Source organism: Mustela nigripes, chromosome 5 (genome assembly GCF_022355385.1).
Source record: "Mustela nigripes isolate SB6536 chromosome 5, MUSNIG.SB6536, whole genome shotgun sequence".
In the NCBI taxonomy this organism is placed as follows: Eukaryota; Metazoa; Chordata; class Mammalia; order Carnivora; family Mustelidae; genus Mustela; species Mustela nigripes.
Window position 1 is genome coordinate 73,551,514 of NC_081561.1, and position 25,672 is coordinate 73,577,185.

A 25,672-nucleotide genomic window follows, 5' to 3' on the forward strand; every position below is an offset into this window, starting at 1 on the left:
CCTGCTGAGCAGAGAGCCCGATGCGGGACTTGATCCCAGGATCCTGAGATCGTGACCTGAGCCGAAGGCAGCGGCTTAACCCACTGAGCCACCCAGGCGCCCCTGGAAATACTCTTAATTAAAAAATGTATCTTATCATTTGTGAGTCAGACACCTTATATATTTAGTTGGGTACTGCTACTTCCTGGCTGTGTGAAGTTGAGCAATTAATTACCTTCCTGAATCTGCTTCCTGCTCTACATATTTCTCTGCTTTGTTGTAAAGAGAAAGCCGTGAGGGGTAGGGGTGTGTGAATGATAAAGCAACATTTATTAGGTTTAACTATTAAGTATGCCAAGCAGTTTCCCTGACAGCCATTGATTTGATTTTTACTACATCTTTCAAAATAATTTCAAAAATGACTTTAAAATGTTCTATTTTATTTCCACTAATTAAAATTGCCTATCTTTAAAGTAGTTTAAATTCTAAAGTACATTAGTTTGTCATATGTATTTGTTTCATTAACCAATGTTTGTATTGAGAACAATGCATTCAATGCATGTTCTTAAGTCTTAGAAGTTTCAATTCATCTGAAAAAGAGCTCATAATGAATCCAAGGCTTTTCTCTACTGTCATATAAAATCCTTATTAAAATTTTCAGCTCTTCCAACTAATAGGTAGTCATGTAGATCACAGAGGACATTTTTAAAATTAGTACAGTGACTCTTAATCATATATATATACACATATGTATAAATATACATATATGTATATAAATAATACATGTCAATAAATATACATATATGTACATATATATCTATGTATATTAATACATTTGTATGTATTAATACATATAAATTAATACATATTTAGCCTAAATGTTGATTAGGCTTTTATCGGAGTACCAGTTTTGTAATTTGGATGCATAAATACTATATTATACACATATTTTTATAAATGCACTTTTAAGTACAAGGATTATGTATACACTTTAAAAAAAACAACCTTAAACCCTTTGAAAACCACCTCCTGATCCTGCCCATGCCATGCCTTATCATTATCTTATATACAAATCTGGAGAAGTATTTGGAGTGCTTATTTGATTAATTAAACTTTAGTGTTTTGCAATAATAGTTTACAACAATAAGCAGTGCCTTACATCTGTAAAGCAGTAAAATAGTGTTTATATCTATCCCTCACCCAAGGGTGTATTTTCTTAAGAGAACATCAAGCACTTGACAGACAAATTTCACTGAATTCATTCTACATTTTGGGTTAAAGTTTATAGCTTGAGTTACATAATCATAAATTAGACACTAAGTAAGATTAACCAATATTTATAACCTCCTGGATGGTCTGGAATCATTACAGCTCAATGGCTCCCGTCCCCAAAATATAAGGAAGTAGATACTTTTCTTGCTTAATAAATCATATTTACCTCTACTTATGAAAATTAAAGTGATTTAAGGCTTTCTATTGCTGAAATAGATGATCTTTTTCCCATGTCAAAGATATTATTGAAAGAAATATAGGCCTAATAATTGGAATTCAGATACACATGTCTATTTTGTAGCATGTAACAATAGATGTATTTTGAAGTTATTATGTATGTAATAATGTCATTAATGACATACTTTAGTAACTAATCATGACATTTAATCCCGAGTCCACTTCAGTTTGCTTCAAGTTACAAGAAACTTTCCAGAATAAATTTTATGATTATATATATTTGCTCTACTCCAAATGGGATGTATTTTTGTTTTGGTTAAGATTTTGAATGCAAATTTGTCTCTTTTAGTGACTACTGGGTTGGCTTTTGCACATTCTCTCATGAATACCTGTTAAAGAATACATTAACTACTGTGTTTAAGCTTAAGATTACATATAGAAGGGTAACCCCTTCTACAAGGGGTTTTTACTTCTTTGTATTATCCTTAAATTAAAATGTGTAGCTTTCCTAGACGTCCCAAGGTTTGTGAAACTACTGAATCCGACATCATAAATCGTGCTAGTACAGGCCTGTACATAGTGCCATTCCCAGTCATAATGGTTAACTTCATGAAGATATTCATGAAAATATTGTTACAGAAGTTAGGGGTTGGGGGGAACCTCCTGTGTTCACCCAGGTAAAATTGTTCCCTAACTCATCCAACATCACTTCATAACATGCCCATGGTGGTCAAAAAATTCCTACATTGTATGAATTGGTTAAAACCAGTGACACATCATGAAACATTGAAACTAATAGTGCCTAACATCAGCCATTTAATTGAGGGAATAAAAAGCAGACAACCATGTTTTTATTGACTGTACTGGAAATAATTTAGGGAATGCTTTGTCCTTTTATAAATGGTTGGAGTTACTGAAAGAGAAGAGAAAGTACTTTTATTTATCTCCTATGATTGAAATGTATATGATATAGATAACTCTTCATGGAATATAATTATTATCATAATTCTTTCCATCTCCCAAATGATTTTTTAAATATGTTATTTATTTATTTGACAAAGAGAGAGGGAGACAGTAAGAGAGGAAATATAAGCAGGGGGAGTGGGAGAGGGAGAAGCAGGCTCCTTACAGGCTGGATCCCAGGACCCTGGGATCATGACCTGAGCCAAAGGCAGACACGTAACAACTGAGCTACCCAGGTGTCCCTCCAAAATGATTTTGGAAGAGAAATAGCCTTATTCAACACTGAATGTTTACTGTATGTGTACATCTATTCTGAATGGTTTTTAATGAATTTATTTATTTATTTATTTTAAAAGATTTTATTTATTTATTTGAGAGAGAGAGACAGTGAGAGAGAGCATGAGTGAGGAGAAGGTCAGAAGGAGAAGCAGACTCCCCATGGAGCTGGGAGCCCGATGCGGGACTCGATCCTGGGACTCCGGGATCATGACCTGAGCCGAAGGCAGTCGTCCAACCAACTGAGCCACCCAGGCGTCCCGGTTTTTAATGAATTTATGAATGAATGAAATTATTTAATTCCATCTTTGTATTAGTCTATATTAGTCTGCTGTGGCTGCTATAACAAAATACCACAGTATTGAAGACATTAAGTGGCTTCAATAACAGAGATTTATTTTTCCACACTCCTGGAGGTTGGAAGTCTGATATCTGCATGCCAGCATGATTGGTTTCTGGTGAGGGCTCTCTTTGTGGTTTACAGACAGCTGCCTTCTGTCTGTGTCTTCATATGACCTCTTTTTTGTGTGCATAGGGAGAGAAACAGAGAGACACTAAATCTTACTGGACCTACACCTTTATCTTCTTTACCCTTAATTACTTCTGTAGAGGCCTCATCTCCAAATACAGCCATACTAGGGGGTTAGGGCTTCAACATAATTAAATTGGGAGGACGTACACATTTGTTCCATTCATTGCCCACTGAAGTAGTTTCTCTTACAATCATTTCCACTTTTCAGAAGAAGACAGCTGAGACACAGAGTTTGGTGATTTGCCAGGTGCCACCTGGTAGCAAGTGTTAGAGCTAGGATTCAAACTGAGTCTGTCTCACTCAAATCTCATGCCCCTCATCATAACCTCATTCTCTGCTTTATCCTGAGGAAACACAGAAAAAGGTAAAACGAGTAGAGACATTAGTAATAGGAGTAATGGATGAGGAAAAGGGACTTAGAATAGCGAGATGTCTTACTCATAGTTACAGGACTTGTGAAATGGCTCTAATCTAGAATCAACTTGGTCATGCTTTCTGAATTTCCTGTGTGATCTCTCTCTCTGTCTCTGTCAGTAAGTTTTAAATCAGTCTTTCTCAGAGGAGCGACCACTGTAGATTCTCAAGCCCACCTCACAATTACTGAATCAGAATCTCTGGGTGAGCGGCAGTCTGAGACTGCATTTTGGAAGTTTCCCAGATGCTCCATATGTGTTAGAACATTTAGTTCGAGAATTGCCATGTCTCCAAGGGACATCCAGTTCAGGTTAGGAGACATGTTTGAAGGGGACCCATGTTTGGCTATGTTTAAGCTCTGGCTCAGGGAGAAAAGGTAGACATGCACCGAGCTCTTTAAAGACAGCTCTCCAAGGAAAATGTGTTCTACTTTTAGGAAATCAATTCCCATTGCCAGCATTTTCTCCTTGTGTCTTTTTCACAGTTTCCTTGGATATTTTTCCAGCCTCATGACTTGGCTCCACATTCTGATTGCCATCGTGATACATCTTTTGTCCACCCACTCCCATCTTCCCTGCAAAGTGCATTCCCTTTATCATGTAACACCTCTCCTTTCTTATAAGAAAAGTGTTATATGCAGAATAACCCATACCGATAACTTGCATATCGTAAAAGAATGTCGGATATCATGTACTGCTTCACTCAGGGCAGACTCCCTTGCCCTCTTCTTTCTCACTTTGCCACTTTTTATGGCTAAGAGAGTGGTAAGTCATTTACCTGGCTCGATTTGAGGAGCACCGACAGGCTCACCTGACCCAACATTATTTGAAAGTCTCATTTCCATAGTATGTTATCCATGGACTACTTACACTGCATGGAGCAATTTTTCCAGGGTAGATTTCAAGCAAACCTCCATAGTCAGTTTTGATTGTAAAACACTTCAGACTGACCTCATCTTAGAGGTGAACTGTGCATGTCTGGCGTAGTAAATGGTCTAAAAGCAAAAGACTTAATTCAGCATAGTCGAACCCACCAATCTCCAAGGTTATTTGATCACAGAACCCACGCCTTCTGCATAACTGTGTTGATCTGAGGAACTGACTGTTCATGGACACACTTGGAAGCCTGCTGTGCTGCACTAGTATGCCTTGAAGTATGGGTTGAGGCTTAATTTCCCAAACATCTTTTTTTTTTTTTTAAAGATTTTATTTATTTATTTGAGAGAGAGAGAGATCACAAGTAGGTAGAGAGGCAGGTAGAGAGAAGGGGAAGCAGGCTTCCTGCTGAGCAGAGAGCCCGATGCTGGGGGCTCGATCCCAGAACCCTGAGATCATGACCTGAGCCAAAGACAGAGGCTTTAACCCACTGATCCACCCAGGCTCCCCTCCCAAACATCTTTAATTAATATGAGCAGCTTGCTTGGAGCAGTGGGGGGCAAGGGGGTTCAGAGGGTCTCAGGGTTCTCTGAATACCTGTGGAAAATCGTATCACAAAGAGTTTAAAAGATAATTGAGCAGAGAGTACAGAATAAGAAGCTTGCCTTGACAGATCAACATATCAAATATGTATGTTTTCAGATGAGAAAGGTAGCGTGAAGGAACTAGAACGGAATGTGGCGTGTAACTAGGGTGATTGTGATGTTCTTGAGTTAACTCTGATACACTTGGGAGGGAACAAATGAATAGAGAAGATGCAAGGAAAGATAGATATGAAGATGGGGTATTTGAAAGCATATTTTATATCCTTTACATTTTTTTTTTTTTTTTAGCTGTTAACCCTATCAGGAAGGTAAAAAATTGAAATCGAGAGGTAAGGGTGTATGTGTGTGTGCGTGTGTCTCTCTGTCTGTCTATCAAACATTAAATTACTAAAACTCATCATCTCAGGGCTCTAAACTTTTATCAGTATCATAGTCCTCTCTAAAACTTCAAAATTGTGAAGTTCCTGAGCAAGAGGCCTAATAGCCTGCCATATGTGAAGACAAGAACAAAGCCATAGATTAGAATGCGTGGAACTTTTACTTTTACTTTTACTTTCAAGTCTGCCATTTTTATTAATGTTCTTAGAACCGCTTTCTCTGAAGATGGACTTTGAAACTTTCTGTAATTTTTTTAAGGGACAGACTCTCTAATAAATTGAACAGAAGCGGGTGAGCTTAGATTTCGTCCCTTTTTCATTGTCCCATTTGAATTTATATAATAGCAAAATTCATGTGTGCCCGAGGTTGACGATCCTGCTTGCATCCCCTCTTGGCAAATACAGGTTTTTGAAGCAGATACATAAGCGTATATCCTAAGAACCCTTCCTGAATTTTAGCTCAAAATCACAAATCATTCATAGAATGTGTATTTCAGGTAAAAACTCTGAAAAGTGTTGTACTCTGTCTAAAAGTTCATAGTAGAAGTGAGCAATGGAAGTTTCTTACTATTTACATTTGTCATAGCAAGGCATAACCACATATAAAAGGCCATTCCAAACCTAATTTTCAATTTGGCTCATCTTGCTTCAATGAGAATCTCCTCGTGGGTCTATTTCCTTTTCCACCCCCTTCACATGTCTCCACACTGTCACTCTGTTCATCAAAGTCTGCCCTCAGGAAAGGAGCTGATGGTTGAGTTCATAATAAGTATTAATAACTGATATGGCGGAACATATTACAGGAGGAGCTCATTATATTTTATTAATGTTAATCCTTGATTCTTAGTGAATTAAGTTCTCATTGTGAAATATCGTCTACCAGCAATGTGTAGGGAAGGTAAGGCTTCAGTGATTTGCTGGAGCCAGCTGTTACTGGCTTACAAGAACTGATTCTTAAATTTCTCGGAATTGTTGCGAGCTGGTTTGTTAAACACAGCCATTATTGAAAATTAAATTATAAAATCTTACAATTAAGTAAATCATATTAAAAACAAAGTTTATTTTCCAAGCTTATTATGCCCTGGTTAGACTCTCACGTTTCAATAGCATCTGTGCTTTTGAGGATATTTTTGTCTACCGTATCAGTGCAATTGTGTAACTACACGTCTTGTCACAACTCTGCCCAAGTGGCATTATATTGGCATTTTGGAAATGGCCATGATAGGTGTATTTACACTGTGGAAAATAGAAAATATTCCAAATCAGAGTTTAGTTTTCTGTTTTGCTGATTTTCTAGACTTAAGAAAATGTTAACAATGTTGATTAAACATGAAAGTGTGTTATAGCTATAGGGCTGTTTTACTAGCACAGGGACTGAGGACATATTCCCTTAATATTTGTCAATGATTATCCAATTCAGCAACAAAGTCACTCATGTCATTCAGACACAAATATCCTTCATTTCACTTTCTCAGTATTCTTTGGAGTAAGAGAAAATAACCAACATTCAGAATAGAAGTGCCCTGTTGTTCCACTGCAACCACGGGTTAGCTACTCTGGTGGTTAATTTCATGGTGGTTAATTTCATGTATCAAATATTTTAGGCAATGGTACCCAGATATCTGGTCAAGCATTCTAGAAGTTTCTGTAAAGTCACTTTTTCTAGCTGAGATTAACATTTTTTTTAAAATGATTTTATTTATTTATTTGACAGACAGAGATATCAAATAGGCAGAGAGGCAGACAGAGAGAGAGAGAGGAGGAAGCAGGCTCCCTGCTGAGCAGAGAGCCCCACGAGGAGATCGATCCCAGGACCCTGGGATCACAACTTGAGTCGAAGGCAGAGACTTTAACCACTCAGCCACCCAGGGGCCCCTGAGATTAACATTTAAATCAGTAGATTTTGAGTAAAGCACATTGCCCTATGTAATGTTGGTGGACCATATCCAGTCAATGAAGGTTTTAATGGAAAAAACTGACCTTTCCCAAAGAAGAGGAAATTCTGCCAGTAGACTTTAACATCAGTTCTTCCTGGGGTATCCCTACCAGACTATTCTCCACATTTTGGCTTTGTCAGTCTGCAAAATTGTTTGAGCCAATTACTTAAAATGAATCTCTCATATATATAGATCACATATATACATACATATGTGTGTATGTATATTTTCTGTGTTTCTATCTATCTATATATATGTAGACAGATATACATACACACACGTATCCTGTTGGTTCCATTTCTCTGGAGTACCCTGAGGAATATAGCTACTGAGTCAAAAGTTTTGCGGAGGAAACAACTGTGTACAAGTTAATTGGCTATATGGAATTTGGAATAAATACTATTGTATATTTAAAAGTTATCTGTGAATTGTGTGCTACCCTTTCTATATATAACTAACATTTATTGAAACTTATATATGTATATACATGCACACACTTTCTTTCTCAGAAATTCAGGTGTTACATATTGAGCAGCAGACCATTGAGAGGAGTGTGCATGAGTCCCTTTAATCAGATAGTCTCTGTGTATGTGTGATTTGCTGAAAGTTTAGAGCTGCTAATTTTCATGTTTTCCCAGTTGTTTATCAAACATTTAATATAGGGACAGAAAAAAATCCTTATCTATCATGCTTGTGTTATTTGAAAGACAGGAAATTTTTGCTTTCTAAATGTGGAACAACTAATATTGATTGCATTGTGTCTTTTTTATGCAAAACTCCAGAAGTAATTAACTGTGGTTTAATAAATACAATATTTTCACAGAAATGCTATTCAGATACTTCTACCACAAAGACAAAGTTCATGTGTGAATATCTGCAGGTGGTTCAGTTTTCAAAGCCTCTGAAAACACTCGAACACTGAAACCTCCGTGGTATTTTATCTCCTGAAGAGAGAGAGCTTGAGTGGATTCCACAGTTGTTTGAAGTTGGTAGTTTCATAATGCCCCAGCATTTCAAATTCAAGATTTAATAATCTCTCACCTGCTAAATCATCAAATGCCCTTTCATAACTGGATGCTGTAGTATCGTTCATTTCAATGGCAGCCATGGGATAATATCGTCTTAAGCCATTGATAGTGATAAAGAACCTGCAGAACCTCAAGGGGAAGAAAAAGCCAGAAAGAAAGATTCTGCATGGACTTAATATGTTTTTGCTTCTTCAAAAAAGGCAGGAGAATATTAACTTTAATTGATACAGTTATTCATTTTTTTCAGCTTATAGCATTACATTACATAATGTGGAAAGTAAAATGAAAAGAGTAGATATGCAAAATATAGTAGTCCCTTGTCTGAAGAGCACTTTCTTAATGTTCAGTTATTGATTTTCTTTGCTTGACTTGACTTTGCAATGAATACGATGGGAAGACAAAATCAATATGAAATAAAATTTACATAAAGGCAGTTTTCTGTGTGGTACAGATTTTATATATTTCCAGAGTACATAGGTTTGGCTTTGTAAAGCAGTTTAAAAAGAAGTACATGGAGTCAGTGGCAATAACCATGTGGCAGAATAAGTATGTTATTTCTAGAATGGTGGTAATAGAATTCTGCTCTAGAATTGTTACTTTATAACTCTGACAAATTTTAAATTGGACTAATTTGGGGTGGATACTTCTTTAACTATGCAAGGATCTTAAACCCATCCCTCGAGCCAGTGCCACTTGGTAGTTGTGTATAGGACTATGAGAAAAAGGTTCCATTGCTATTATTTCATTTTGATATGCCAAAGCCTACAATGCAGGAGAGGATAAGGAGGTGCCAAAATCAAGTGTCAAGTCTGAAACTAAGGTTTCTGAATCCTCAGTCTTACTCCAACCACCCATGCAACAGCATCGTTGTTTTCTCCACTCTACATGCCAACTAAGAATAAGGAAAACAATTCAGATTCCTTCAAACTTCGTATCAGACCCATGTTCATATTTTGACTATACCTATTAATTATGAGAAGTTCAGATAGGACCATATTTTTTCACTTCATTAACCCCCTCTATGAAAAGAACTTTAAGGCACAAAAACAGGGAATTAGCCACATCTGTGGCATTACTCCAGTCATCATCTTTAGAAGTTGTACGTAAAATAGAAATTTAAACACACAAACACACGTATGTATATTGTACATATGTATATTTTATGTATACTGTATGTATATTGTATATACATGTGGGTGGTGTTTGTGGCTCTTTTCCATTCCAGCTCACCAGGACTGGAGTGTGACTGTGTGACGGAGGGGTAGGAAAAAACAGATGAGCCGCTGAAGGTTTGTCCTGTTGTAATGCTGCTTGCTCACACATGGGGATGGAAGTAAGAATGAATTATCAGGGCAGAGGGAAAACACTAAAAATTATCAGCTTAAATGAGAAATGAGATCCAACTAACAGAAATTCAAAATGGAAAGGAAATCACAGCATCATTGGAATTTTGAAAAATCAGATGGTCTGAATGCCTGCCTGCAAAGCACTCCCTTCCGTGACCAGCGGAAATGGGCGGAGCTTTGGGGGTCACACTCTACTTTTAGAGACAGCCCATCTATGTTGTACAGGTTTAGTTTTCAATTTGTTTCACACATAAAAGCAAAACTCTGTCTTCTCATAACTTGTACTTAATTCTGTGATTCTAGATTAATTTTCCGGCTCTGGATATAATCAGCAGATGATTTGTACATTAATTGATTCATCCCCTCAGTCATGGAGTCACTATTTAATGAATATCTATAATGTGTTAGGAATTATGCCAAGTGCCAAATATATCTAGCTCTTTTCCTTAAAATTTTTGAAGTCCTATAGCCCTGAACATCCTTCTTTTATTTCTCAGATAACATAATTCCATTCCTTTCGCTGTTCTGATTTCTCTCTTCTCTTTGCATCCAGTTTATCAGATGAAAAGGTGAAAATGACCACTGGGCATATCTAGTAAGAGGAAAGTTCCTATTTCATGAGCTCCAGTATGACTTCTCACTGCAGGAGGCTGTATATAGGACACCCAAATTCTGGTACTAGCATTTTATGGCCATTATTGCATGGTTTTGGTTTTAAAATTGGCTAATAGTGACTGATTTTAGTAATTAATAAATGATTACTCAAAAGTTTTTTCAAGGTGCATGACTGTTATGTAGTGACCACTAATTTGTCTTAGAGTTTCTGACTTTTCATTACAGAGACACCTGTTTAAATGTTTCCTTTTAAAAAAAAAATTGGGATGAACTTGTTCTGCAATTTTATTTTCTTTCATTTCTCAAGAGATTTGAAAAACTTAAATATTCTTAGCTGTTAGACAACTCTTTTATATAATTAATAAGTTTCTAAACTCCTTAGCAATTGAGTATTATTTTACTTTAAATTCATGCTATGTAGATTCTAAGAAAAATACATCTATGGAAATGAGAAATGGAGAACCTATAGTCGGGCTATGGAAACAAGTACTTGGATTAAGTCTCATCTGTACATGTTGTAAATTGTTGGGGAATGAACTGTTTTATATATGACAATTCTGTTGGTCTTTAATAACTTCTTGGTGTTTATTGATTTTGTAGAATTCTGTGCAGACCTGAAACCTCCATAGATACTAAACTCTCAGAGTAATACTGTAAACTCTTAATATATTTTCAGCCTTCTCTTTGTTGGGTGCCCAGTTTTAGTATTTCCTTATAGCTTTTGGTCTGTTAGGGGGTAGAGAAAGAGAAACTGAATAGAATAGAATAATGTGCTTTAGTCACAATAGTATCTGAATATTTATAGGGTTGATGGGGCTCATTTTCCTTCATGTGCCTGGATTATAATGCATCAAAGTCCAATCTCTGTTATTTGGTCAGTAATACTTTACAATTATTCCTTGTTCTGAGAATATGCTTTGAATGGAAACAGTAAGCAGGAGGTAACTAGAAAACTAATTTTTACTGAGTTGGCCTCTTCTTACTTTATTGAAATGCAAAGCATAGTTTAATTTTTTGGCTTTAATATTGGAGAAATTCACTGTGCTAACTTAGAACTCAGGTCACTCACCGTAAATTTCACATAGAATATTATGCAAATATTTTTTGTATTACATTGTGTTTATTCTTAGAACATGTTTAGCCTTTTCTGTAGGTAGTGTCTAGCCAGAGAGGAAGTATAATATTACGGCTACATACATGGGCTCTGGAGTCAGAATACTTGAGGGTCTTCCCTGCCAAGTGATACAGTCAAGTTTAATGCCTTTGCATTTCATTTTTCTCCTCTGTTAATGGGGTCTATAAAAGTAACTATTTCATAGATTTGAATTTTTTTTTAAAGATTTTTATTTACTTGTCAGAGAGAAAGCACAGGCAAGGGGAGCAGGGGGCAGGTGGAGAAGCAGGCTCCTTGCTGCAGGACTTGATTCCAGCACCCTGGGATCATGACCTCAGCTGAAGGCAGATGCTTTACCAACTGAGCCATCCAGGTGTCCCATGGATTTGAATTCTTAATTGGAAGGATTAAATAAAATGATACATGTAAATAGCCATGTTAATATTAGTTACCATTATTACTTTGAGTACACAGCTTATTGAATTCACCCACTTAATTTTGATTATAGGAAAAATAAAACAAAGTAAATAATTCTGACAAGTAAATCCTGTGAATGTCTTGGTTTGTATTACACCTGACATCTGTAACTTTTTACTGTAAGCTTTATGTGCTCATTTTTTCTAAATGATTCTGAGCATGCTATTTTGTTGCTTTCTAGGAAAGGAATTTTGTTTTGGTAGTCAACATATTACTGTCTCTAAAGAAAGCCTTTAGTGTATTTAACAGATATAATCAGATCTTTAATATCCATTTATGGCAGGCAGCTGCATCTGTACAAAACCTGACCTTAATCTGAGGGAAAGAATTTGGGAAAGCAGGTAACACATTGACTTTCAATATCAAGAATGTTTTAAAATGTGAACTGCGTTTTAATAGTTTCAAATATATAAATGCTTAAAAATAAGTACTTAAAATTAATTGTAGTTTTGACATTTAAAACCTTTCTTGTCTAGCATCTTTGTGTTTGTTTACAAATGAATTGGTGACATGCATTTGGCAATTATTTAGGTCATTGGACAAGTGAGGACATCCTGCGAGGACAGTGTAGAGGTAAGCTAGCTATGGGATTAGACAAATTCATCTTGTAAAATTCCATGACAGCGACATTGCCACTAAGTCTGTTCTCTGCCCTGACTTCACTTCCATAATTTGGTGGTATAAACAGCCACTTAATATTTATTTCTGCATATATGTTTGTAGAGTATCAGAAGGAATGCTGAATTTATCATTTGTGTGCCTTTGAGTAGGTCATTTAGCCATTTGGAGTCTGTTTCCTCATCTATAAAAAAAGAAATGATTTCTCCATTATCCCATCCCATAGAGTTTACAGTAGGAGCTTTATCATTTATCATTTATAATGATCTTATTTATGGAATTTATAATCTTTATAATTTTCTGCAGAATGTAAGATTATTTATTTATTTATTTTTCTTTGTTGGGGATTCATTGTTACAGTAGAAAAAGAATAGGGGTGGGATTAAGGAGATCTGGGTCACTTAGTTAGACTTTGTATCTCCATTTCTTTCTTTGTTGAATGGATGGGTTGGTTTTGATGCCTAAAGATCCCATGTACCTCTAAATTTTAACTATAATTTTGATGGTATCTTTTTAGTTTTCTTCATGAATTTTTTCTTGTGTAAAACCAGAAAAAGAAGGGGATGCTTTTGTTCTATCAAAATACTTAAAATAGAATAGAACTAGGAGGTATTGTATTATACTTGAAGAGATACATATATATATATGTATATATATATGCACACAAAACTAAAATATGTGTTTTATATATGTAAATAACCCTTGTAATTAGGTTTGCTTGATAAGTGAAATATTATATTATTTTAAAATTATAAAAAGTTTAAAGCTAAAAGAAAACCTGTTTATGAATCAGAATATGAAATTTCAACTACTTTTCATTCAGAATGAAATTTAGTTTGATTTTTTAATTACTTGTTGAAGTGACCATAATTTCTATTATAGATCATACAATGGATGAGTTTATTTAAAGCACTACTTTAAAGCACTAATTTTCGTCATAACTATCATGTATATTTGTTAGCTGAGTGAATTATTTGACTTGCAGAAGAAAGAAAAGAAGTCATTTGGCTCATGTTTTTGTACCCAATGCAAAGTTTTAATATAAAACATTGCATTATAATAATTTGTATTCTAGAAAAGGACCTCAGGATCAGGCTCCAAATAAAAAGTCACTGGTTCCAGAAACACTTGTGATAGTTTAGAAATTTCCAGAAGCTATCCAACAAAGTGGACTTGACTAGGATTACTTTCAATTTGCACTTGTCTCTTGGGTATCTGTTCAAACCTGCTTCTGAATATCTTCTGACTGATTTGTAAAGGGGGGTTTGGTTTTGTTTCCTAGCAGTGTGAAATGTTCTTGTAGAAGCCATGCCACTCCCCTGTTTTGTTATATATTACACTGCAAGTGGTCTTCTGTAAATTAAAAAAAAAAAAAAAAAATCACAGAGATAAAATGCAGCCTAGTGTCTCTTGCTTTGAATAGGTTTGCATATGAAGTAGTTCTGAAGTCATTACTCTGACTGCATTATTGAAGGTGCAGGGGACATTTTGGGGTGCACTTATTTCTGCCAATAGCATTTCCTTGTTATCTTCAAAACCATCCAACCAAAAAAATATACAAACAAATAAATAAATAAAAATTAAAAAAAATAAAAACCATCCAACCAGTCACTTAGTTTTCTTCACTGATCTTTCCTGTTTTCTGCCAAGCATTGACATTTCTAACACTATTTATCTTTCATTCTCTTTACTTCTTGCTCTGTTCTGCTATCCACAGCTGTATGAAATGCTGGCTCCTTTATGGATATTCAGGAAAATATTTACAACTGTCTTTGGGACATTTCTACTTAAATTGCCCACAGTTACCTTTAAGCAGCGTGTTTTTTTAAATCTATCTCCTTCATGTCTCCAAATTCTTGCTGCAGTATTTACTACTAGGGTCTCCTGAGCTAAAATCCGGAGAGAGCTTCACCACTCCTCCCCCCCCCCCCCCAGTACTTTTTTCAAGTTCTCTTTAGCTCTTACCCAAATTTTGCCCCTGGTCTTTACTTTGAAGGCATTTGTTTTGCTCCAGCCTATATAAATGCTTTCCTTATCTGAAGTAGTATGTAAGCCTCCCGAAAGCTCTCCTTACCACTGCTTCATCTCCAGTCAACCTTTAAACTTGAAATCAGATCAGTTAAAACCTTGTTACTTAAAAAGTTTGTCATGTCCCTTAGTCTTTAAGATCCTTTATAATCTGACCCAATCTATTGTTTGATTTTTTTTTTTTTTTCCTCCTCGCTTGGGCCTTTTATTTATTCTAATGTTGAAGAAGCTGCTAGTGGTCTACCTGGACACAAGACGAGACTCTCAACATTCTTTGCAGTCAAGATGTGGCAATGTGCTTAAGTTCCTGGGAATGAAATGAGAGCAAAAGTGAGAGCTAATACCTCTGGGTTTATACTTTAGGACATTAGGTTACATTCTCTTCCCCCCCTTTTCCTTCCTATTGTCTGGAATCTGAGGCAACCATTTGACTGTGGATAAGATGACACTGAAAGGAACCTAATTGCCTCGATAATTTCTTGGGACTGAGCTACCTTCCCCAACCTTGACTCTGTATTGTGGCATGACTATATGGAAGTGAAGGAAACAATTTTTTTTTTTTTTTTTTTAAGTCATGACTTTGTTTGTAGTATGAGGCCTCTAAACAGTATTCCGTATTTTTCATATAAACATTCTGTTTTATCTTTGGGAATTCTGTATCACTGCAGAATGGAAACATTTAAAGAAGCCTTGTGTTAGTCAATGACAGTGTCTCTAAGAACAGCAAAGATCTTTTTTGAAGACATGCTTATCTTATTTGTGTTTTCCATGGTGGGAGAGTTGAAATTATGACCTGGCCCCTTGACCACTGACCTCTGGCAGATACTGCCACCTCTGACATCTGTGTGTTAGGCTATCATCTACATTGTTTTAACAGACCAACAGAGAACCTGGTTTAGGCAAGGTGGATGCTTGTTTCTCAAGTAAAACTCTGGAGCAATATGCAGGAGGATAGAGCAACTCTGTTCCTACAAGATGCTTCTTCAGCCTTGAGATTCTGCTCCTCCTGAGTGTTATGCTCTCGTCACATGACAAAACGTGTCATCATCAGTACATTCCCTTTTTAGGTAATGAGAGGGGAAGAGGAAGTAAAGGTTCCCAACTCTTCCCACTAAGGCCACAGCCTGTAACTTGGCAGAATACTGTCTGTCCAAATCCCATTGTTCAGAACTTAATACATGGCTATACCTTCCTGCAAGGCAAGCTGGGAAATACTGTCTTTATTTGTGAGGCCATGAGCCCAGTGAAAACTTGCTTGATTCCATGATTAAAAGGAAAAAGGGATGGTGAGTATTGGGGGAAAAGGAGTGATTATCTAACACACCGAACGGCTGTATAAAATCTGTAAAATTACCTACTAGGTCTCTCCAGAATGAAAATAACTTTTTTTCTTCTAAGTAGTTTCCTCTTGTGGTCTACTTGATCTTGGCAAGCAACACAATCGTCTATCTAGTCAAAAAAGACAGAAAAAACCCAGAATACCTCCTGGTCCTCATACTCCCATCTAATCCATAGAACCTTCTGTTGATTCTGTTTCATTAACATTGTTCACTCTTTTTCTTTTCCTCTCCTCTGCAAATTTTGTGGTATAATCCATATCCTTATCTTTCTTTTCAGCTATTACGGTGCATCTTTAAATGATGATGGACTTTTCTATTGTGTCTCTCTAATCCATCCTCCAAAAACCATAATGATCTCTCTGAGATTCAGATATGATCATTTTACTCCTCTGTTAAAGGCCCTTTGATGATTACTCATTGTCTATGAAATAAAGCCCCAGATCCTTAGCAGACCACTTAGGCACTCCAGAGTCTTATCCTTACTTTGGAATATCATCCTTACCACTTATAATCTACATTTTGCACTGCTGTCCCAGTTTTCTAACTGATAGTCTTTGGTTATTGGGGTGCTGACAAAGTCTTTGGTGAGTTAGCTTGCATATTTTCCTTTCCCTAGAAAGTCCTTTCCTCCTTATAGCCCTTGCAAAAAACACCATCTTTTAAGGCTATTTTTAACATAGTCATTTTTATGAAGACTTTATTGGCCTCTGTGTGTATCTAGGTTTGACTATTCACTAATTAATGCCTATGCTGTCTCTTAAAGTCATTTGCAACCAAAATGGGTATTGATCATATGCATGTCATCGAAGCAAAAACAAGGGTAGGATTGTACAGATCCTATATTTTTATATTGCATAGATGCTAATATAAATAATGGATATCTTTTTCATTTGTTCATTTATATGTCTGTCACCTTTATTTGACTGAAAATTCCTTAAGATTTTGTCCCTTAGTTGTATTTGCCAGCTCAGAAATCAACATGATATCTGGAATACAGTAGAGGTATGCAATAAATGCTTCTTTAAAGCTCTAAGAATAGGGAGTTGTAGGGGAGGGATAGGGTGGCTGGGTTATGGACATTGGGGAGGGTATGTGCTGTGGTGAGTGCTGTGAATTGTGTAAGACTGATAATTTACAGACTCTACCCCTGAAGCAAATAATACATTATATGTTAATAATAATTAAAAAAAACCTCTAAGAATATATTTTTAAATGCTAATGGTGGAGAAGTGAATTAGTATAACCACTTTGTTAAACAGCACGGCAGTATGTATTAAAGGAGAACATAATCTGTATGACCCAGTAATTGTATTAATAGTTGTACATCTAACATAAGATCTTGAACATGTGTACCAAGAGACATGGACAAAAATGGCTCTAGCAACATTGTTTCTAATAGCCGAAGAATGGGGAATAAAGCCCAAATGTCTATCAATATTATACTGGATAAAGAAATTGCAGTATATTAATACACTATAATTTTATATAGCAAAGGAAATGAATAAACTATACCTATTTTCTGGGTAACATTCCCAAATATAACAAACAGAAACAAAAAAAACCTATGATATATGATCTAATTTGCATAAAATTATAAAACAGAAAGCACGCTGTTAGGATCAGGGTAACATAGTTACTTTAAGAGATGAAGGGAGAGTAGTGACCAGGAGGCAGCATGAAGATGTGGTTCTGGTTTACTGACAATGTTTTATATTGGTTGTGTGTTCACTTTGTGATAATTCATTGAACTGTGTGTTTTATACTTCAGCAAATAAGTTGAAAAATGAATGCCTGAAGGACGGATATGCTAGAGTGACAAAGATCTCAGATGGATCAATTATAATTTATGGCTATGGATTTTTGGATAGGTGTCATGCGATAAGTAACTCAGCACCTCTGAGCTTCACCTTCTGTCCAAGAGGCTGAAGGAGATTCATCTACAGTCTCCACAGCTATATTCCAGCTCTGACTTCCTATACAGAAATTAGAAAGAGATGAAAAGACTCTATTTCATGTCTTTTTTGGGGACTGACTTAATGCAGTAGCTCAGGTCAAATTAAAGGAAAAAAAAAATCCCAACTTTTTGCTATGTTCATGTGTAAATCAAAGTTTTTAGACACTTTAACAATAGGCAGCCAAAATGGTAAACCCGTTATAAAGTATTCACACAGCTGTTACTTTGGTTATATTGCAAATCAAATAAATTTCCCAGTTGGCACAGTGGAAGATGTGTGTGTCCTTCAGTATATATAACATTTAGAGCACACATTTGTTCAGGATTTTATAGTGAGAATCTACTGTAAATAGGATTCATTGGCCTCCATAATTTCAGTCCATCCGGCATTTTAAAGCTAAGACCAATAGGCAACATTCCAAAGTTCAAATGAAAATGCAATAATTGGGCTGCCTGGGTGGCTCAGTGGGTTAAGCCTCTGCCTTCGGTTCAGGTCATGGTCTTAGGGTCCTGGGATCAAGTCCAGCATTGGGCTCTCTGCTGGGGAGGGAGCCTGCTCCTTCCTCTCTCTCTCTACTTGTGATCGATCTCTGTCAAATAAATAAAATCTTAAAAAAAAAAAAATAAAATGCAGTAATTTACTGTGAATCCATGTAATGGTGACAGTCAACACATATCAATTATTGATGTTTTAGAATAATCAGTTTTTGCCAGACTATTTGTATAATTATTTTATTCATAACATTTTAAAGTGTGGATTTAGCCAGATTATGTTTTGGTTTGAATTATTCAGATTGCAAAGCTACTTAGTCTACTTTTTCAAACTTTTCTGTATGTATGTATGAATGTATGCATGAGTTTTCTATGTCCTCATGGTAGAATTGGGGATAAAATGTGTACTAATCTAGTTTTTTGTTGTGTTTTGTTTTTGTTTTTGTTTTTTAAATTGTACATTCAGTGATCAGACCTGGCTCTGTTTTTTGTTTTTGTTTTTGTTTTTTAAGATATTATTTATTTATAGACAGTTGGGGGGTGGAGCAAAAGCATAGAGAGCAGCAGGGGAGGGAGAAGCAGGCTCCCTGCTGAGCCTGGAGCCCAATGCTGGACTCAGTCCCAGGACCTGGGATCACCACCTGAGGGAAAGGCAGACACTCAACTGACTGAGCCACCCAGGTTCCCCTGGCTCTGCTTTTATAATCTAGAATATATCTTTAAGGAAAATACTCTTTACAATTCTTTAAACTACTGCAGTGAAAACTGTCTTTTAACCATGAAATCTGTATTTTGAATTCTACAAATATCACTCCTTGGTATCTTGTTTTGTGTAAGTCATATATTAGATACACAATTTAGTATAATACATCCCTTAGAATAATAAAGAAGGAAGGAGTCTTCTCTTTATATGTGTTTGTAACACTTCTCCTTCCTCTTTCAATCAATCAGGAAATGTTCATTGAAATGCTACTCTGCAGACACAGATTAAGAAGAAGGTGTGTCTCATTGTCTCTGAGGAGCCTCTCATGCATAGATAAGACTTGGAATCAAAAACAGCTTGAGAACTGAGCAGAAGAGTACATACATACATACATACAGTAGCAATTGGAATAAACTATAAGGATAACGGAGATTGAGGAAAGCAGTTGATTGCTGTGTACAGTTACAATCTTAGGTGATTTCAAGGGGAAAACGAACTCAAGAGTAAGTAGGTGTGTTCTGCCTGGAAGGAGGGGTTGTGGTGTTCTCAGTAGTGTGAATACAGAGTTGGCCAGAAGTCCTATTGATCTGTTCTTTGTAGAGGCTCTCACAGATGTTCTTACCCTCTCTCTCAGCACGTGAGGTTACCTCTTATCTCACTGAGACCATCAAAGCTTTCTGACCTGAGTTCCCCCATACAAAACAGTTCAATAGAGCATTTTTTTCTCATTTACATAGCTCTGTAGTTTCCCATGTTCTTCTTGCTCTCCTGCTGGTCTTTGAGGAAGAGATATTCTCATCTTAATTATTGGTCCTGTTCTTCCTGTTCTAACACCATCCTCACTTAACCTTCTCAGATTCTTCCATTTCTTGCTCTCCACTGAAACATTCACATGACATTTTGAGCGTAAAAAATTGTTTTTGGCTTATGTATGTATTCATTTCATTATGACTTTTACTGGATTATGTTTGGTGTTTAGTTAACAGTTTAATTTTAAATATATCCCCTGCTCCTTGAGGGCAGCACCATGTGTTTTCATTCTTGTTTTCTTATTAGTACTTTGCATACAGCAGATACATATTTTCAGATAAAAAAGAGACTATACGTGGGTTCATACTTCATCATTTTTTATTATTTTACCTTTGTTTCTATTCATCCATCTATCTGTCCCTTGATTACTCAAAAGATTGTAGGTGGTCTATATAAAAATAATGGAAAACATTGAGGTAATGGTGAAAACATAAATACATATTGAAGATGATTATTCATTTATCTTGAAAAATAGTTCACCAGATTTTACCAATGCTCTTCACCTCTCTTCTGTTTAAGTTCACTCTTACCAAGCACATCTTAAAAATGAGCAGTACAATTGCAACCTCCATTTTATCAACACCCACTCAATCTTTAAATTCTCGCTAGTCTGACAGTTTCTGAAAAGGTGCTCTCCTGAAATTGCTTCCTCTGAGGTCACTTTATATGAATATATACTTAAAAATTCAAAACACTTATTCTCACCTTGCGTTTTCTTCACTCTAAGGCATATAACACCATCACACTCAGTTCTTAAATAAACCAGGTTCTAGCTTGGTATCATGGCACTGCTGTCCCCGCCCTCTTCAGATCTTCGGATGCTCCGTTTCTGTCAAGGACTGGCTACTCTTTTTCCTCTTGCGTTCTAAGCTGTGGTATCACTTAAGGATCAGGCATTCATGGATGCCTTCTCCTTCTACCATCTTTCCAGTACAAGTATATTTAATTCCAAAAAGAAACCCTATGTCCATTATGGTGGCCAGATTTCCATTCAGTTCAAGTGCATGTGCAAAAGGACAATAACTGATAACTCTTCAATGTCTCTCTTCCACTTAAAAGTCAACATATATAAAGTGGAGAACTTTAACTTCCTGTTTCATTTAGCAGCATCGTTGTTAGCCAGTTTTAGAGGACGTTATGACATTTGGAGGCAGGTTTTGATTTCTCCCTTTTCGTGTCCTGCCATTTTTGTCACCAGAAATCCCCGTTTCCTTCTGTAACTTTTTTCTCTCTTTACGTTGACCCTAATGAAGGTCGTTATGCCTCACCATTCCTTTGTAAATGTCTCCCATGAGCCTCCCTATATTTCTCTTTCTTCAATCAGGCTTCTACTGATTAAACCTCATGAAGTACATCCCCTTTCAAAATTCTTAACTGTCTCTCTGTTACTTACCCCAACAATTTTTAGCCTGGATCTTCACAGTTATCCCCGCAGGGCCATCTAGATAACTTTCAGGAACCAGTGCAAAGTGAAAATGGGGAGCCCTTGTTCAAAAACAGAAAAATAAAAAGTGTCACTAAAGAACTAGGATGTGAACAATGTCCTGCTGTTTCATGGTTTCTCAACTCCTCAAGGTGTTTTCTAAATTTTTAGGTAATGTACTAAGTAATTATGTAAAAATGAAAATTGAAATTATTATTCTAAGTTTTATTATTCATCTTTATATTGTACAATGACAGTTTTATATGGAATTATAACACCATTTCATATGCAGAAACATTGTCAATTACACATTTGCATTTTGTAGTTTTTATGTGTGTAATACTTTTTTTTCAGAATATTGGAAACACTGCCCAAAACTAACTCAAATGTTTTCATGTAATTTTTTGATACATTCATATTTTAGTAGCACTCTCATTTGACTTATAGATGAAGAAGGAAGAAATGAAAGGAAGAGAAGCTACAGGTTACCCTAACTTTCCTTTTCTGTGGCATCATCATTGTGGCTTTTTCCACATTTTGGCTATTATGGACATTGTTGCTATGAATGTTGGGGTGCATATGGCCCTTATTTTCACTACATCTGTATCTTTGGGGTAAATACCCAGTAGTGCAGTTGCAGGGTCATAGGGTAGCTCTATTTTTAATTTTTTGTGGAAACTCCATACTGTTTTCCAAAGTGGCTGCACCAATATGCATTCCACAATTTCTCCAACATTTGTTGTTTCTTGCCTTGTCGATTTTTGCCATTTTAACTGGTGTAAGGTGGTATCTCAATGTGGTTTTGATTTGAATTTTCCTGATGGTTAATGATGATGAACACTTTTTCATATGTCTGTGAGCCATTTCTATGTCTTCTTTGGAGAAGTGTCTGCTCATGTCTTCTGCCCATTTTTTGACTTGATTATCTGGTTTTTTTTTTTTGCAATTAAGTTTGAGAAGGTCTTTATAGATCTTGGATATCCGTTCTTTGTCTGTAGTGTGATTTGCAAATATCTTTTCCCATTCTGTGGGTTGTCTGTGGCATCATTTTAAGTGTAGATGTTTGGCTAATACAGAGAAGTCCTCTGAGTAGGAAAGGATATGACAAGGTCCCTTGGTCATTTCTGTTGCTTCTAACACCACTGCTTTCTTTCTGCCTTCAGTGCAAAATCTGGTTCAAGCAGAGAATTTGACCTCTTGGAGGCTGTCAGTATACCTCCATTTAGTCATAGCGGTAGTAATCCTACCTTATATTCACTTGGGGTCATCCTGAACTCCCACACATTTGGGGTCCATTGCAGTTCTGTTTCATGGGCCATTGTGAACATGACATGTGAATGCAGTAATGAGGAAGAGTGGGAGAAAAAAGACCAATGATAAAGTTATTTAGAATATTATGAGGCGTGCCTGGCTGCCTTGATCATTGGAGCACATAACTCTTGCTCTGGTGGACATGAATTCAAGCCCCATATCGGAAGTAGAGTTTACTTAAATAAATAAAACTTAAAAAGACTTAAAAAAAACTTAAAAAGAATGTTATAACAGCTACAACAGAGTATTAAACTAAGTATGGGGCCCTTATTAGCATGGGGACTTGTTAGACTCCACAGGTTGCAAGCCCAGGAAGCCATCATTATATGTGTGGGTTGTTTTAAAAATAGCCTCTCATCCCAGCCTCTGGGAGTCGGAATCTCTAGAGTGGGCCCTAGATGTGTGTATTCAAAATTAACAACACCAACAATAGCAACAACTTTGCAAGTGATTTTGTGGGCTTATGTAAAAGTCCATACTCCCTTAGGCAAGCATTAAAAGATCTTTATAATCAATTTCTTAAGTACTTGCTTAATTTTTTCACATTACTCCCCAATTTGAGCCCTTGTATGTGTCCCATTAGGACTATTTGACATGCCTGGCTATATTTCCTGTTATCGTTTATCCTGTGTATTCCATTATCTTCAATTTCAATGCTCACTCTCTCCTCACAACTCATGGGAATTGTACCTTTTTGTTTTTTCTCAAACACATATCAGAGCCTAACTTCTCTATAAAATCATTGTCCACTACTCTAGCCCATGGTGAACAGTCTTTTTCCTGTTTTTATAGGTCTTATGTTCTAGGCCATTTATTTTATGCACCATATTCTACAGTGTGCCATTACTTGCCCTTTTATGTGCATGTTCTTTCTTCCTCCCTAGATTAAATGCGTCCTGAGCTCCTGGTCTTCTAGTGAGGTTTAAATGGCCACAATAGGGTCTAAGAATTACAATTGTGCCTAGAAAATCCTAAAGAATAAATAACTCTAATAAAGAAGCTGATTGGACCATAGTACTTTTCAAAAAGAAATTTCCATTCAGAATTTATTTTTTTTCAGTTACCATGACAGCTCTTTTTTAAATTATTTTTTTAAAAAATTTAAATAAAATCATTGAAACTCATGTAATATGTGATGCCATAGCTGTGCATCACAAGTCTCTACAAGAGTTGTTAAATCTATTTTCTATGATGTTTTTTTCTCCCCTCTGAGAGACATTGAGCAATTTTCCTAAAAGACAGAATTTTCAAACAAAATAAAGAAGCTCTTTTCAAGGAATTAAAAAGGTAACTTTATCAGGCTTCTTTCTGTAAACTTGATTTGGAGCCTGAAAGAAACAGATATAATTGGAATAGTTTTTCTTTTTTCTTTTCTTTCTTTCTTTTTCTTTTTTCTTTTTTTTTTTTTTTCCTGAAAACTAGTGGCAATATAGAGGAAATTTACATAGTGCTATCCTTCCTGGGGAAGAGGTATGAAATTAAGAGATGTGTCCAAGCGGTTGGCTTACAATTTCTGCTGTTAATGTCGAAGCATTGTTTTGAAAAGTGAATTCGAAAAGTAAGGTATGGTTCTCTCAAACACATGCACACACACATAGACACACATAAGCGCATGGTATATTCTTATATTAATTAAAATCTACTTGTTATGAACTTAGTATATATAGATAATTTCTAGGACCCCCTTTCAATATTAAGTATGTGTGTATTTTAAATATTTTATTTATTCATTTGAGAGAGAAGGGGGGGCAGCAGAGAGAGAGGGAGAAGCAGGCTCCCCACTGAGTAGGGAGCTCAATGGTCCACTTGAGCCCAGGACCTTGGAATCAAGGACCTTGAGATCATGACCTGAACCAAAGACAGACACTTAACCAACTGAGCCACACAGGCATCCCTCCCCCTTCCAGTTTAAAAGTTACTTTATGGTTCTATGATTGTGTGAGTTTAGGAATAGATTTTCCTTAAAGCTTAGTCCTAATGAAAATTTTATTGCAGGGGTGCCTGGGTGGCTGAGTGGGTTAAGGCCTCTGCCTTCGCCGGCTCAGGTCATGATCTCAGCGTCCTGGGATCGAGTCCCGTCGGGCTCTCTGCTCAGCGGGGAGCCTGCTTCCTCCTTCTCCTCTCTTTCTGCCTGACTCTCTGCCTACTTGTGGTCTCTGTCTGTCAAATAAATAAATAAAATCTTTAAAAAAAAAAAAAAAAAGAAAATTTTATTCTATGTCATTAAAAAAAAGGATTATTTTTAAAAAAGATAAACATATTCCAATACTACATCAAATTTAAAAAATAAGTTATATTTTTATGTATCTATTACCTAATGCCGTTTAATAATATAAACAAAATGTCTCTGAGTTCTAGCAGGGTTAATACAGAGTCCTTTTCTACTTCACATATAAAATCTCATTGTCTGATCAGGTAAGTTGGGCCACATTTATAATCACCAAAAGCATTCTGGAGGTTCTTTTGCACTTCTCTCTTAGTCCATTTAGGGAGACTAAGGATAGTCATACTTGCTATGGCTGTGCTTTTGTTCATTCTTTTCTTCGGGGAAAAAAACAGACAAGAAAAAAGAATAAAAAGCAACGTAACCTTGCTGTGGCATTTCATGACATTTCTACGTTCGAACATCTGGAAAGCCTCGTGTGACAGTGACAGCCCGGTTGACAAAGCTGCTGACTGCATCCACTATCCCCCCAAATATGCAAGCGCTAAAAGCACCACTTTAATTCTGAAAAGCTTGTGCAGTGTCTTTCCATTGTGGCCTTGGAGAGAGAAAGAGAAGCCACATTTATTTTGAAGATGGATTCTGAGTATTGTACATCACACACATTGCAAAACAACGGTTCCAAAGAAAGGAACATGCATTATGGGAAAAGAGAAGAGCAGCTGCACCACCAGCTCTAATTGCAGATCCTGGATTGATCTGATAATCAAATGACTACTCCGCATGAACTAGGAGTAAAATAGCAAAACATTAATTACTCCTATTATTGCTTTTATATATTG

At 36.2% G+C, this 25,672-nt stretch overlaps 1 protein-coding gene across 4 annotated transcripts in view; it reads left to right on the forward strand.

Annotated features, from left to right (window-relative positions):
* NKAIN2 (sodium/potassium transporting ATPase interacting 2) overlaps nt 1–25,672 on the forward strand; it is a 1,019,864-nt gene that overhangs the window by 116,475 nt on the left and 877,717 nt on the right. The window lies entirely within an intron of this gene.